This window comes from Diospyros lotus, chromosome 4 (assembly GCF_014633365.1).
Source record: "Diospyros lotus cultivar Yz01 chromosome 4, ASM1463336v1, whole genome shotgun sequence".
In the NCBI taxonomy this organism is placed as follows: domain Eukaryota; kingdom Viridiplantae; phylum Streptophyta; class Magnoliopsida; order Ericales; family Ebenaceae; genus Diospyros; species Diospyros lotus.
The window spans coordinates 42,404,472-42,419,608 of record NC_068341.1 but is presented as its reverse complement, the minus strand read 5'-3'; the positions used below and the strand labels follow the sequence as shown (position 1 = coordinate 42,419,608).

Here is a 15,137-nt window from a genome sequence, read left to right as displayed (position 1 = left end):
TATAACATTTCAGTTTTTCAGCCTGAATCGCAACTGCATTTTAGCTGTATCGAAAATCGTTCCTGATCCAATTTCTTCCGATACCATAAATCATGCCTCAAAATTCTCGTCAAACCTGTATCATTTTCCTTAGATATTTCGGCTCCAGGACACTCCCTGCAGACGATTCGGTATTTATAACTGCTATCAAGCCAATTTTTCGGTATTCTAAACTTACTTAAATTACGTGGTAATCTCATGAAAATACGGGTTCTTACACATGGACTTTCCCTTTTTTTGTGAAGATGCTATTTCCAACTCTAACTTGTGTCATTTCAATCAAAAAACAACAATCTTACCTTTGCCACCATGGCTCACCATCAACCCTTTGGCCTTAACTTTAAAGTTTATGTTTTCATTGTGTTGTCAATTCCTCTTCAATACTTGGTGGAAATTCACCCATAACCAACTAAATTGTGGTAAATCTCCAACCTGCAATGACCACAATGCCAGGAGCACCCCAAGATTATCTATCCATTATTTCGGAGTACCTTTTTTACAGCAGTTCCACATTTTTCCATATGAAAAAGAAGAACTCTTCTCTGGAAATAATATTCCCAATTCTTTTGTATACATGCAGATATTTACTGCAAAGAGAGGAGTTGGGTCTTAAAGCTTCTACTACTAATGTTAAGGAAAATGCCATTACTTCATTTTATTCATGTGATGGTATATGTTTCTTCTATTATAAGCTAGTAAGAAATGCAATGTCATTTCTGTTACATGCCTAGGTAGACTGGATCAGGGAAAATACATTATATGTAATAATATGTCAAGAAAATGATTCAATTTATGTGTCACCATATCTGCAAAGAAATCTACTTTATTTTGTTTGTCCCCTCAATGATAAATCACAAAGGATTTTGAATGCAAAATCAAGTTGGTGTTAGAAACTTGCTTTTAGATATTCTAGATATAACTGATACATGTTTGAAAAGATTCATGCATAGACTTAAAGGGTAGGCATGTATACAGTTTGTACATTTAGGTTAAAGGTAACAAATGTGCTTAGTGTCTTCATACATGTATAAGTTACTCATGTTGAATCCTATAAATTCCCACTGCTCTAGCCATTTGGCAGTGCAATGGAGTAATGTACTGAAATATTGGGAAGTGAATGTTGAATAGGAATTGGCATGAATTATTTTATCCTCTTTCTATACTTCCCTCAAAGCATCGTGCCCTCCCCCCCCCCCAAAAAAAAAAAACAAATATATATATATATATATATGTTGGAAAACTCGAAGGAAGATTTAAAGTTGAAAAGAAGAACCGGATAATGGGTGAAGATTATCAAGAAGCTGTTGCAGTTCAAGATAGATAATTCTTGAGTTTAAAGATTGTATTTTAAGTTGTAGATTTTGTTGTATAAGTTTGAATTTATTTCCTAAGTTTTAGGAGATAATTCTGCTAGTTTCTAGGGAGTAGATAGCTTATATCTTATAGGAGAAAGATTAGGAGCTAGGTTGTGTATATATATTCCCACGCATCTATAGAATTTATTCAAGCTTTCAGTTATTCAAAAGCTTGTTTCATGGTATTAGAGCCTGCTCTTCAATCCTAAAGCAGTCTCTATTCGGTTCTTCCGTTCCTGCCCTACTTCACCAATGGCTGATACCCAACTTAATCCTACCCTAACCGAGGCTTCAGCCACAAGCTCTCCAAGCAATCCTCCTCCCAATTCTGCACCAAATCTTTCTAGCAACCCAATTAATCACCTTCCCATACAGATTACTCACCATAAGTTGAATGGGAGTAACTTTTGGGAATGGTATCAGTCGGTAATGTTGGTGATCAAAGGAAAAGGCAAAGCTGGTTACTTAACCGGCTCTATACCTCCTCCACCAAGAACAACAGCCAATTATTGGACCTAGGAAGTAGAGAACTCCACCATAATGGCCTAGCTGATCAATTCGATGGAACCTAGAATAGGTAGGATTTACCTATTCTACAAAACCGCAAAGGAAATATGGGACCACACGACAAGGTAACCTAAATGTTACTGATTACTTCAATTTCTTGGTTGAACTTTGGCATGAGATGGATCTATACTACACCATTAATTGGGAATGCCTGGCGGATAGTACAAAGTATAGTAAGATGATTGAGAAGGATCGTGTGTTTGATTTCCTACATGGTCTTAACCATGATTCGGATGAAGTTAGAGGCAAAATCTTGGGTACAAAACTGAAGAGGTAATGCTAAATTAGCAAGGTGAATCCCCTTTAACTCACCAGAATTCTGCTTTAGCAAGTTTTAAACAAGAAGAGAGTCAACCAAGGAACATAAGACGAGAGAAGCAGTGATGTGACCGCTGTAAAAGGCCATATCATACCAAAGAAACGTGTTGGAAAATTCATGGAAAACCGGCTAACTGAAAGCCTAAAGGAAAGAAGGAGATTGGAAGGGCTGCCTACATAGCTGATGCACCTAAGGAAGTAAGAAATAATACCAACCTTAACCTATCAGAGGAGCAGATTCAAACCTTGCATAAGCTGCTAAACCCAGGTACATCCTCCCCAAGTCCTCCTACAATAGCTACTTTTGTGCAAGGTAATCTCCACTACTCTCTAAATTCCAGCAAATTCTCTAAGAATATTTGGATGGTGGATACGGGTGCATCTAACCATATGGCATGCTCAGCCCTTCCCATGACAAAATACACTCCCTGCTGCAATCCTATAGATTTTTCAATGGCTGATGGTACTACTTCTCCAGCTAAAGGACATGGAACAATTTATATTTCTGGTTTAAAACTTAAATCAATCCTACATGTACCTTGTTTAAGATGCAATTTACTATCAGTCCATAAGATTACCCAAGATATGAATTGTTGTGTGACATTCTTTCCATCATATTGCTTATTTCAGGACCAAGCATCAGGGAGGATGATTGGCAGTGCTAAAGCTAGGGATGGGCTTTACTACATGACAGAGGATAGGGTTATTTCTTCCACAAATAAGGCTGGTTTGACAGCCACAACTGATGCCAAGGTTTTATTGTGGCACAATTGTTTAGGTCACCCAAGTTTTTCTTATCTCAAGTTCTTGTATCCACATTTTTTCATCAATAAAAATCAAACTTACTCATGTGAGCAGTGTACCATTGCCAAACAAACTCGTTCTCCTTATTCAATTCAACCCTATAAGCCATCCAACCCATTCCACTTAATTCATAGTGATATTTGGGGACCATCTAAAACCCCTAATATTTCTGGTTCTAAATGGTTTATAACCTTTGTTGATGATCATTCTAGGGCTTGTTTGGTGTACCCTATGAGGGAAAAATCTGAAGCTTGTAACATTTTCAAGAAATTTCACAAACTCGTCTTGAATATGTTTCAAACTTCCATCCAAATTCTTCGTACTAACAATGGTCGGGAATATTTCTCCAATGACCTTACCAATTATCTATCTGAACATGGCATCCTACATCAAAGTTCTTGTCCATACACACCACAACAAAGCGATGTGGCAGAAAGGAAAAACTGCCATCACCTAGAAGTGGCTCGAGCTATGCTGTTCACCACCCATGTCCCACATTTCTATTGGGGGGAAGCAGTCCTTACAGCTGCATATTTGATCAATAGACTCCCCTCAAAAACCCTAAAGTTTCAGACTCCTCTTGATGTCCTTTGTTCTATCTACCCAACTACTAGCCTCTTGCACTCTCTTCCTTCAAAAATTTTTGGTTGCATTGTGTATGTGCACAACAATAATCTCAACCGTACCAAATTGGATCCCAAGGCCTTCCCATGTATCTTTATTGGGTACTCTTCCACCCAAAAAAGATACAAATGCTATAATCCTCTCAAACGACAAGTCTTGGTCTCCACTGATGTTACATTCTATGAAGATCACCCGTTTTATCCCTCTCCAGTTTCAGTTCCTGAGGTTCCACCTTTCCCAGAGTCTTCTCCTTCTTTCTTTCCTCCTCTTGATTCCCCTATGCCCTTATGCTCTCAAGGGGGAGCATCTCTTGCCACACCACCTACTAATTCTGACAGAATAATGGCAAATCATCCAACTTCACAACCCATTTCTCCTAATTCTTCACAGCCAGACGCTTTACAGCCAATTTCTCCTAATTCTTCATAGCCAAACGTTGCAGCTGAAACTCATGTCCCTATTCCATATTCAGCAGCTAGAAATCCTCTGTAGGTGTATTCTATAAGCCCTAAGGGCCATCCTAAGGCTCAGCAAAACCAATCATCACTTTCCGATGTTGGTCTATCAAAAAACAACATTGAAAGTGAGCCTACCAGTAGTGATAATTTGGATTGGGCTGTGCCGATTCCTCTAAGGAAAGGGGTAAGATCATGTGTCAAGTATCCTATGTCTAACTACTTGACTTATGCTGAATTATCCCCTACGTACAAAGAATTTGTTGCAAGTATTGACAGCATTGCAGTTCCAAGGAATATTCAAGAGGCTATGAACGACCCTAAGTGGAAAGCTGCAGTTATGGAGGAGATGAGTGCCTTGGTGAAAAATAATACTTGAGAGATCATTAAACTACCTTCAAACAAAAGGGTAGGTGGTTGTAGGTGGGTTTTCACAGTGAAGCATAATGCTGATGGAAGTGTTGAGAGATACTAGGCAAGATTGGTTGCACAAGGGTTTACACAAACATATGGGATTGACTACAAGGAGACTTTTGCTCCTGTCGCCAAACTCAACTCAATTTGCGTATTACTTTCCCTTACTATTAATCTTGATTGGCCTCTACTCCAATTTGATATTAAAAATGCTTTTTTGAATGGTGAGTTGGATGAGGAGATATATATGAGAATTCCCCCAGGATTTGAACAGGAAATTGGCAGTGGAAATGTGTGCAAATTGAAGAAATCCCTATATGGATTAAAGTAATCCCAAGGGCTTGGTTCAAGAAATTTAGGATGACTCTTAATCGCTTGGGATATAAGCAAGGACGAGCTGACAATACCCTGTTTATAAAATCCACAAAAAAAGGAAAAAAGGCCATACTAATTGTTTATGTTGATGATATTTTTGTGACAGGAGATGACTTACAGGAAATTGAAAACTTGAAGAGGCAACTGAAGACTGAATTTGAAGTAAAGGACCTAGGAGTCATGAGATGTTTCCTAGGAATGGAAGTGGCTAGGAGTAAAGACGGGTTTTTCATCTCTCAAAGGAAGTACACACTCGACTTGCTAAAGGAGACTGGAATGTTAGCAGGCAGACTAGCTGGTATTCCCATAGAAAAAGGCTAGAATGTTGAAGAAAAAGAGAACACTCATGTAGAAAAAAAAGGTACCAAAGGTTGGTTGGTAGATTTATTTATTTATCACTTACAAGACCAAATATAGCCTATGCAGTAAATAGAGTGAGTCAATACATGCATTCCCCTACTCAAAAACACATGAATGCAGTGTTTCGTGTTCTAAGATACCTCAAGAGGACACCTGGGAAGGGGTTGATGTTCTAGAAAACTGATGAAAGAGGAATTGAATGTTTTGTGGATGCTGATTGGGCTGGTTCTCGCGAAGACAGCAGGTCAACCTCAGGTTATTGCACCAAGTTGTGGGGTAATGTGGTTACTTGGAGGAGCAAAAAGCAATCTGTGGTGGCTCGCAGCAGTGCTGAGGCCAAATTCCGTGCCATTGCTCAAGGGATATGTGAAATAATTTGGTTGGAAAGGATGATGGAAGACTTAGGAATACCTTTATCTCAACCAACAAAGGTATATAGTGATAGCAAATCTGCTATCAACAGTGTGAAGAATCCAGTTCAACATGACTAGATGAAACATGTAAGAATTCATAGAAGTTTTATAAAGAGGAAAATTGAAGAAGGAAGAATCAGCTTATCCTACATTCCTACCACTGATCAAGTAACTAATGTCTTCACAAAAGTTGTTGCAAGATCAGGGTTTGAGTTACTAATTGGCAAGCTAGGAATGACTTGTATTTATTCTCCAGCTTAAGGGGAGTGTTAAAAAAGTCGAATGAAGATTTAAAGTTTAAAAGAAGAATCGGATAATGGGTGAAGATTATCAAGAAGCTATTGTAGTTCAAGATAGATAATTCTTGAGTTTTAAAAATTGTATTTTAAGTTGTAGATTTTGTTGTATAAGTTTGAATTTATTTCATAAGTTTTAGGAGATAATTCTCCTAGTTTCTAGGGAGTAGATAGCTTGGATCTTCTCCTAAATTATAGGAGAAAGATTAGGAGCTAGGTTGTATATATATATTCCCAGGCATCTATAGAATTTATTCAAGCTTTCAGTTATTCAAAAGCTTGTTTCAATTTATATGAACAAATATGTACCAAAGCTTGTCAATGTCTACCATAATTGCAGGTTTAATAATCATCCTTCCTATTTCATTTCGATTTTTTCCTGCATTTATTGACTTCAAACTCCACTAAGTAGAGCCCTCCCATTCCACTGGCTTGAGTCTTAACTCCCTACCTTCAACTGAAACTATGCTGGAAAATTAACATGGTATTCATTATTTTTATTTTTTTGATTATCCTAGGGTTTCCGAGCTTCGCCCAACTAATCCCTAGGGACGAGTGACCTTCCCCCCTGATGCACTTCCCAGGTAAATCCAAATGCGGACACAGTCTATACACACTCAGAGTGAACCTTCGGGAAGAGGCTGCCCTCCCCATGGACCCCCCTTTACGACATGCAGACGGGATCCCCAGAGGGGCAACAAGGCGCACCCAAACCCTACCTCCACAAAGGCAACTTGCCTTCCAGCATTAAATGTGGCATTCATTAAATAGTATTCATTATTGGACCACCTAAACAGTCACATGGCCAATAAGGAACGTGAGCTTTTATGTTCATTACCATCTGACTACCTCTGCTTCCACCCTAAAGAAGGGCACAGGCAAACTCCGAAGATTTAACAATTCAGAAGATCTCTTTCCTTCCCAAAAAATCTGTTCCTCTCAAGATTCACATGAACATAGGCAAGATCTCATTTTTTTGTCATAGGAATCGAATCTTTTCTAGGGAAATGTTTGTGATCACACATATCTATTGTTATAGCTGCTGAACACTGAAACTTGTGATATGTGGAACTTCCAAACAACAATTCATTTACTATAATTGCATAGTACCTTAAGTTAGAAAATTGATATTCTGCTCATATGAAATTATTTTAATTTCTCTTTGTGGCATCAAGTTGGCTTTCTAGGGGTACAAAGTCTCAAAAGCTGCAATTCATACATTTTCCTGAACCGTAAGACTTCATAATTCCTTCTCACTGACGTAGATGGTAAGAGCATTTAGCCTTTTGAATTTCTTGTTGTGTAGAACTTGACATGATAAACTATTTGTTTATTTCTTGCTAAATGCATGATTTAGCAAGTCTAGGATGTGACAACACATGGTGTCTTCTTTTATTGATGTTCAAACAAGTTTTGAAGTACAGATAATTATTGTAATCAACTTAAGTCATGGAGATTTTTTAAGATAAATTAATTGAAAATAAATTAGATAACTATCTCAAAAGGATGTTCATTAAAGTAAAGTTGCAAGACTAAACTTTTTAAAGCAGACAATGATACTAAACGATTTTTTTCCTGAGCATGTATTAATATTATCAACTGCTATAGAAGAATTATATAATGTTCAACCGGGTTTATGGATTATAAAAATGTTTATTTGAGATTTCAAGCTGAGCGAAAGCTACCTGAGTTTTTGAGCAGTTTATATGATTTGCCGATGACCTTTACAGAGTATAACATGTTGTTTTGCCATTTCCTCCATGGTGACAATGTCTTTGTATGCATGTCTGTAAAGAATTCAGTACTTTATGCCCTGCATGAGAACCTACTTTGATACAACTCACAAGAAACTTGTTGAGAGTAAAAATAATAATATAAAAGATAAAGTTAGTCCTTTATCTAATAACTTAAGGTTTTAGATGAGATGATGGTTAACAATTCAGCATGGTGTCAAACCAAGTAAAGGTCTTTAGTTCAAACCTCACATCTAGCCCAATACATAAATTGTTGCACATGTTTAAACTAGTTATGAATTGAAGCTTGGCCAGGGGGTGTGTTCAGAATAAATTAATAATATAAAAGATAAAGTTAACTTTCTATTTAATAACTTAACCTTTTAAATGAGATGGTGGTTAACAATACAACAAAAATATATTGTAATCATTACGGATGCTTAGAACATTCTTTTATGGATTTTAGAAGAACCAGGAAATTTCTTTCTGTAAGAGATTATAGCCATTTCAACTTTCCTATATGTTGGATTCCATGTGTATCTTAGATAGTTAAATATATAGTAGTGAGTGAATACTAAATAAGTAAAAGGATATGACTCCTATAAAGAAAACAACTAAAGATAATATACAGAACAATTTAAGTTCTTTTTATATAACTAGCTAAATAAGCTTAGGAAACAAAGATCAGTAGCATGGTGAGAGTAGAAACCATCATCCACCAAAAAGGGAAAACAATATAAAGATTAATAGCAACAATCAGTGTGACCTATTTCTTTTACCTTAAGTATAGGAATAAACGACTATCATATTTGGTTATTCCAGAGTGGTCTTCAAAGAATAATTTTTGGAGCTATGGTCATAACTGGTTAAAATACGTCTGAGAGACTTGAGAAAGGAATTTAAAAGGAGACCCTTGTCAAGGAATAAGCATGCAATCCCTTTACAACATCATGGTGGTGCAGAAGTCAAAATCTTCGTTTCTTGGTATTCTTTAATATTTTTGTCATTTTCCTTGTGGTTTTAAATATCTTTAGTTGTGTCAGCTACAAAACAGTTAATACTTTGAACATTTCTTTTCTAAACATGGTAGATAATTTTCTAAAATACATCCTTGATACAGGCCCTCAAGAATGGACATGAAAAGTTGCTTTTAGTACACCTTGAACTAGGAGCTTCGTTAAAGATTGATGATGCTGGAAGTTTCTCATTTTGCAGTGGTTGCAAGAGAGGGTTGGATTTCCTCAATAGGATGGTGTCCAGTGCATTGATCCAAACTGCAAAGACTTCGATCAAACCAACTTGACTTAATGTCATCACCTTGATGTATTATTTTTAACTGCAAAGTTGCTTTTGGAAGAATAGTGATCAAGATTAGTGAAATTGTCAAGCATCTGGGTAATTGGGACCTTAGGAAGGACAGCTGGGGCCTTTCATGCAAGCATGGGTGTTCAAAATTAGTCATTTAGTAAGTTGGAAGATTTGAACACTAAGAGGCTAGAAGCCTAGAAGGGTGTACTCCCTTGCACCTTCTCTTGGAAGGGACACAGGATCGGGGTCCTCATTTGTGGGCAGAGTGAGACAGTATTCTTGGCTCTTTTCTAATTTGAAAATGAGGATTCTGCAGTTGGCAAATCAAAACGCGTGGAAATAAGAATTTTGATCAGGCTGCTGGAAGATGAGAAGTCCACTCAACTCTGAGTTCGCCAACAGTTCTTAACAAAATAGAGGTATTTTGAAAACTCTACTTTATACCTCAATTCTTGCTACCTGAAGTTGAACTGGATATTGCATAGATACGATATCCATGACTACGAGACTATGGACTGCCAAACCTGGTTGCTTGACTTTCATGTTAAAGCCCCAAAAGAGGAGAGGAGATACAAGATCTAATAAATTTGTAGGTGCTGAATGTCTACCACTCACTTAGCCCCGAAAAAACAAAAAACAAAAAACAAAACAAATGTAGCACTCAAGTCTGTTCACATTTTAGTTATCAGTGATTAGTGATCAATTGTCATAACAGAAACATAAAATCTCTGATTATTTTAACAGACAAGGTGCAGAGTAGTAGAAGCGGCCCAAGTTATGAAGCCTAATCACATTCTTTCATTTGGTTTAGACTATAATGCATCTTGGAACCATGCTTACTGTGTCTTATTTTTGCTTCTTGGCAATTTTGTTCTGATTCTGTTAATAAATGGGCTAATAGCTTGGCCAGAACATATTCTCTTTTCAACAGCAATAGCTAAGGTCAAATCACTTAGGTAACATGGAGCCTTTTCATGGCAGTTATCTCTCTTAATTTGTGTCTCTAATTAAGACTTCATTGTACTGTCTTCTTTTACCATTTTCTCAAGGCTTTCCAGTGTATTATTAGGAGATTCCAAGAAGGTGAGAACCTTTGTAAATTGGTTTCCCAAGTTGGCCTATGAGCTATGATCCTGGCACCTAGTTTATGACCAAAAAGATTTTTTCAGAACTGGTCTTCTTTGCTGCATTTCAATCTGAAATAAATATTGAACATTTTGCTGTGATCTTTGATGGCTACAAAGTGGGTTCTGGGTTAAGCCAATGAACTTTCATTCTTAAAGAAAAGGGAAAAGTACCTAAGGTTTAGGATAATCAAAAGAACTACCCTTGATATTTGAAAAAATATAGCAAATATTCTTGAGATCTAATTCTATATTGTAATTTCTTTTTTGGCATTAGTTAACTTTTTTGGCCTTAGTTAACCCCACTTGAATATTTTAAAATAATCAAAATACCTTTATATTTAAAACTTATTTTCCCTTTTCTCATTTCTCTCTCTCATCCATGAATCTAAATATGAGTTCATCGTTCATGTTGAATCCAAATTTAAGTTGGATCGTAAACTCAAATAGGTTTTGAAATTTGATTTTAACCCAAATACCTACTGATATCATTAATTTTTGTCTTATATTTATCTTTTCCTGAAATGAGAGGAGAGATAAAGGGAGGAAATAGGAGAGAAAACAAAGGGTGAAATGGTCATTTAGTGTTTTTGTTTAATTGTAAGGGAGATTATTTTTATTTTTCAAATCTCAGGAGCATTTTTGCAATTTAGCATAAAGAAAACTGATCCTGAATTATTTTCTTCATGAGCTATGTAGAGTTGTGCTTTTTACATGAGAGAATGAGAACTATTTGTCGCAGCTTCACCGGCTGTTGGCCGTCGCCGTGGAAGGCGCTGGATGTGTTCCTCCATTTAAACCATGACATCGGTTGAGTTGATTTTTGGATTTTAACTAAATTTATTTATTATTGGGCCGCGTTTTGTTTAGTTGGGCCTTCGTTTTGTTTAGTTGGGCCTTCTTTCAGGTTTAAATTTAAATTTTAAATTCTGTTTTGTTTCTGGCGTACATATAGGTTCAACGAGTGACTAAACCAAGTGAAAGTCCTAATTCATTAACGGTTCTAATGTAATGAGCCCAATAAACCAAAATAATGAAAAAGCATAAGAAGCACACCCATAAAGTTCCATTGTCTTCCAAGTAGTGATGATTCACAGGTTATCCCAACAAATAGGAGAGTTGAAACCCAAGTATATGCTACTTTTTCTTTTCTAGGTATTAAGTAAATTTATCGAATCCATATAAGTATATAAAAATGTGTATACAAATTTATTACTAAGAAAATTTAAATTTTAATCATAAAAAAATACTATAGTCTTGTCGCTATACCAATAAAAAAGAATCCACTAATTTACATATGCTATTCTTTGCTTTAATTTTATATATAATAAATAATAAAAGATATCTCCTCGTTAAAATATATAAAAAAATTTAAATTCGCAATCTCATGTTCCATCAAATCTAGTTGGCAAACCAGATCTGAACAGGGAAGCACTTATTTTTATTTATATCTTTTATGGATTTTATTACATTAGGGATTCGATGTCACCTAATATGAATATTCTATGTCCATTTCGAACTATTGTTTAATTAATTCTTAATTCTAGTTCTATTCATTATGATTAATTCACTCTTTTTATTTATGTTATTGATTGGTCAAATAAATCAATTGTACAAGACATGATGGTTATGAGTGCGATTTTGTTCACCCATTTAACGGGGTTAAAATAACTCTCGTGAAAAGTTAACAACCTCTCATTTCCTCTCATCTTTTTTCTCAACTTCCTTCTTCTCCAAGTCTCCCTATCTCCTTTCTTTTCTCTCCTCCATTTCATCTTCTTCTCCGGCTAGTCTTGTACCAAGGTTTCCTCATGCGCCAATCGTATGGCGGTGATAAGACGACTAGGCGATGAGGTAGGGTGAGACAGCGATGCAACGACGAGGTGAGACAATGTAGCGGCACAGCGACGGTGAGAGGAAGGTGACGGTGAGAGGAAGGTGAAGAGAAGGTCGGTGGTGGTGAGAGCAAGAGAAGGGAAGAAAGATGAGAGAGAGAAACATGGTGAGTAAAGACCTTCTCGAAATAATCTTTTTACCCCCTAAACTATCGGGGTAAAGTTACCCCCATTAAAGGGGGATGAACAAAATTGCACTCGATAGTAGTAGACATCATATGTCAAGTCATGAATAGCTCTATTGAATGAATGAATAGATGTTTAATGTAGACACTTAAGTCAAAATATCTATTTGGTTCTTGATGTGTGTTCTTCTGATTTTAATAAATTTTTAGTCACCGAGTATACTAAATACTATAGTTAATTTGATTATTAAAAGTACTTGACTGTATCCAGACGCCTAACAGAATAATCATAAATTAGGATGGAAGAATCCTATAATTGAATTGAGACTTTAGAATTAAAGACATAGAATTGTAATTATGGGGGAGCAAAAGCTTGGTCACTCGAATTGATCGAATTTTAAAATAAAGTTATTTTGATGTTTAAAAGATAACATCGTTTACTTTGATTTTGTGTATTTTTTATAGGTTACTTCAATTTTCTAGCGTTTCTTAAATTTAATCAATTCAATTTAGTTTATACGATTTGAGTTCGATTTTAATTTTTCAACTAAATCACTCAGTTCGATTCGATTTTACTCCTTGGTTAGGTCTAATCAATTAGTGAATTTTAGTCGATTTCATAACCAAATCAACTATTTGCACACTCTTAATTCCAATGTATTGATAAAATCATATTCCTAAACTCTTATTTAATAATTAAAAATCTATTTATAAGATTTAATTAATTTTTGCATTAGTTTAATTTTTTAATTAATTAGATAATTTCAGGACAATTCTTTTTACCCAATTTTTATTATCTTTAGGATATGGTGGAGTTAAATTTAATTGCATAAATTTGACAAATCTCCTTAGAATCGACTCTTCTAATTACACACTATTCTATCAATTGATTCGGGCACTTGTGAGGAATAAAATTACACTTTAAAACCAAATATACTAGTCCTTAGCATATGCCACGTGCGTGATTAATCTTTTAATCTTGAGTGGCCCCCACTAATCCGCATATATGCCACATGACATGCTCGTAATTTTAATCCCCCAAAGGCTGTAAAAAGCATTGAAGCATGAGAATATTATAAAGTGCTCTCACTCACTGATTAAGTGGGAGAATAAAGTTTATCTATCTAACTATTTTAATTAGACCCCATTATTAAAAGATTAATAAATATATTCCCATTGAGCCGGCGATTATACTAAATTATCTCTGTTACTGCAATTATGTGCGTCAATTATATGTTCAGCCACGTTTAGATAAAATTTAAATTAAAATTTAGGTCAAAAGGCTATTTACACCCTTAAACTTTTGTATGTTTTTTGGAACTCTAAACTTTTTATAGTCTTAAATATATCTCTGCACTTAATCCAAAAGCATGTTTATACTTTTGATTTTTTTTTTTTTTTTGAAACTTTAAAGCTTTTATGATTCCAAATATGTCCATAAATTATGCAAAATCACTTATTTTAACACTTTATCGTCAAGTGATGTACACGCGCACGTGACAATTTTTAGTGTCTCCTTAACTCCCTCTCTCTCCCCAACATCTTATTTCTCTCTTTTGTCTCCTCAATTCATCTCTTTCAAGTATCTCCTCAACTCTCTCTCCCTCTCTTCAACTGCTCTAATTTCTCTCCAGCATCTCTCGCATCTCTTTTAACTATGTCTCTTACAAGAAATGTCACCCTATCTTTGATCCCACAAATGATGGAGCAATCATCAACTCAGGGATGTCAATAATCTATTTAACCCAATCGGTCTATATAACCCAATTGAAGGAGACGTAAGATATGTCAAAGAAAGGAGTCGCAATCGGATAAGATATAACTGGAGAGAGAGAGAGTGAGTTGAGGAGACGCTGAAAAATTGTCACCTTAATGCTCGTGTGTATCACTTTTTGATCAAATATTTAAATGACTGATTTTACATAGTTTAAGGGATATATTTAGAATCACGAAAAGTTTAAATATAAATATGTTCTTGATTTAAGTTTAGGAACAAATTTAAAATTATAAAAAGTTTAAAATTTTAAAAAAAATACAAACATTCAGGACATGAGTATAATTTTGGCCTAAAACTTATTGAGTCACGAGGGATGGTTATATAATTATTAGAGGAGTGACTTGGTAACTAGTGCTACCTAATTATTAGAGGACCAAACCAAGTTGATGCACAGCACATAGGAGGGGGGCCGTGGGGCCAAAGCGCGGCGTCTCGGGCAGTGCTTCTGCTTTCAGCGGCGCCGTTCCAACGTGGATTTGTGGACGACGATCAAAACTCAAACTCAAACTCAACTATATGCTTGTCTTGTCATGGGGTCACGTGCATGTTACGTGACGGATTCACGGGTGACATTCACTAGATGTTAAATTTATTAAATTACAAAAAATTATTAAATTTTAATTTAATATATAATTTTATAATTATCATAAATTATTATTAAAAAAGACTAAGAGTACGTTAATATGACTTACAATATGGACGACTAAATAGTATAAATCATCATTAAATTGTACATAAAAATACAAAAAAATTATAGAATTTTATTTTAAAATGAATTTTTACTTACAAATTGAAATTTAATAATTTTTTATATTTTAGTATAAAGTTTAATAATTATTTATACTATTTAATTGATGTATATATAAACTATAAAAAGCCTGAAATTTTAGGGTCGGATCGAGAGACCAAACCTTGTTGGGCCCGATCTAATTTGACCTTATCTACCTGTCGAGGCTCGCTTGAGCCGTTTAACAATACTACTACTAAATACTAATCTCCTCTTTTGGGTTCGAGAGATACATTTGTATTATATATTATGTAGGAAGAAAGAGCCAAAACAAAAGAGAGAGTGATGGTGGCTGTTGAGAGGGTATTATGTCATCTCCTCCTCCCTTTACCCTTAAAAATTCTTTTGAATTAATTTCTCTGACCACC

The 15,137-nt window shown here is 35.4% G+C and overlaps 1 protein-coding gene across 7 annotated transcripts in view; it reads left to right on the top strand.

The window, feature by feature from the left end:
- The window catches only part of LOC127799090 (potassium channel SKOR-like), a 93,825-nt gene extending 84,115 nt beyond the window's left edge, over window positions 1–9,710 (top strand). The window contains exons 14-15 of one of the 7 annotated variants that reach the window (XR_008022540.1): window positions 7,208–7,288; window positions 8,969–9,710. The gene's annotated coding sequence lies outside the window, so the exon portion shown is untranslated. Of the gene's footprint in view, window positions 1–6,538; window positions 7,129–7,195; window positions 7,289–8,873 lie in introns of those variants that run through there. The other 6 variants (XR_008022541.1, XR_008022539.1, XR_008022538.1 and 3 more) reach the window with 6 other exon arrangements.
- Window positions 9,711–15,137: the final 5,427 nt, after the last annotated feature.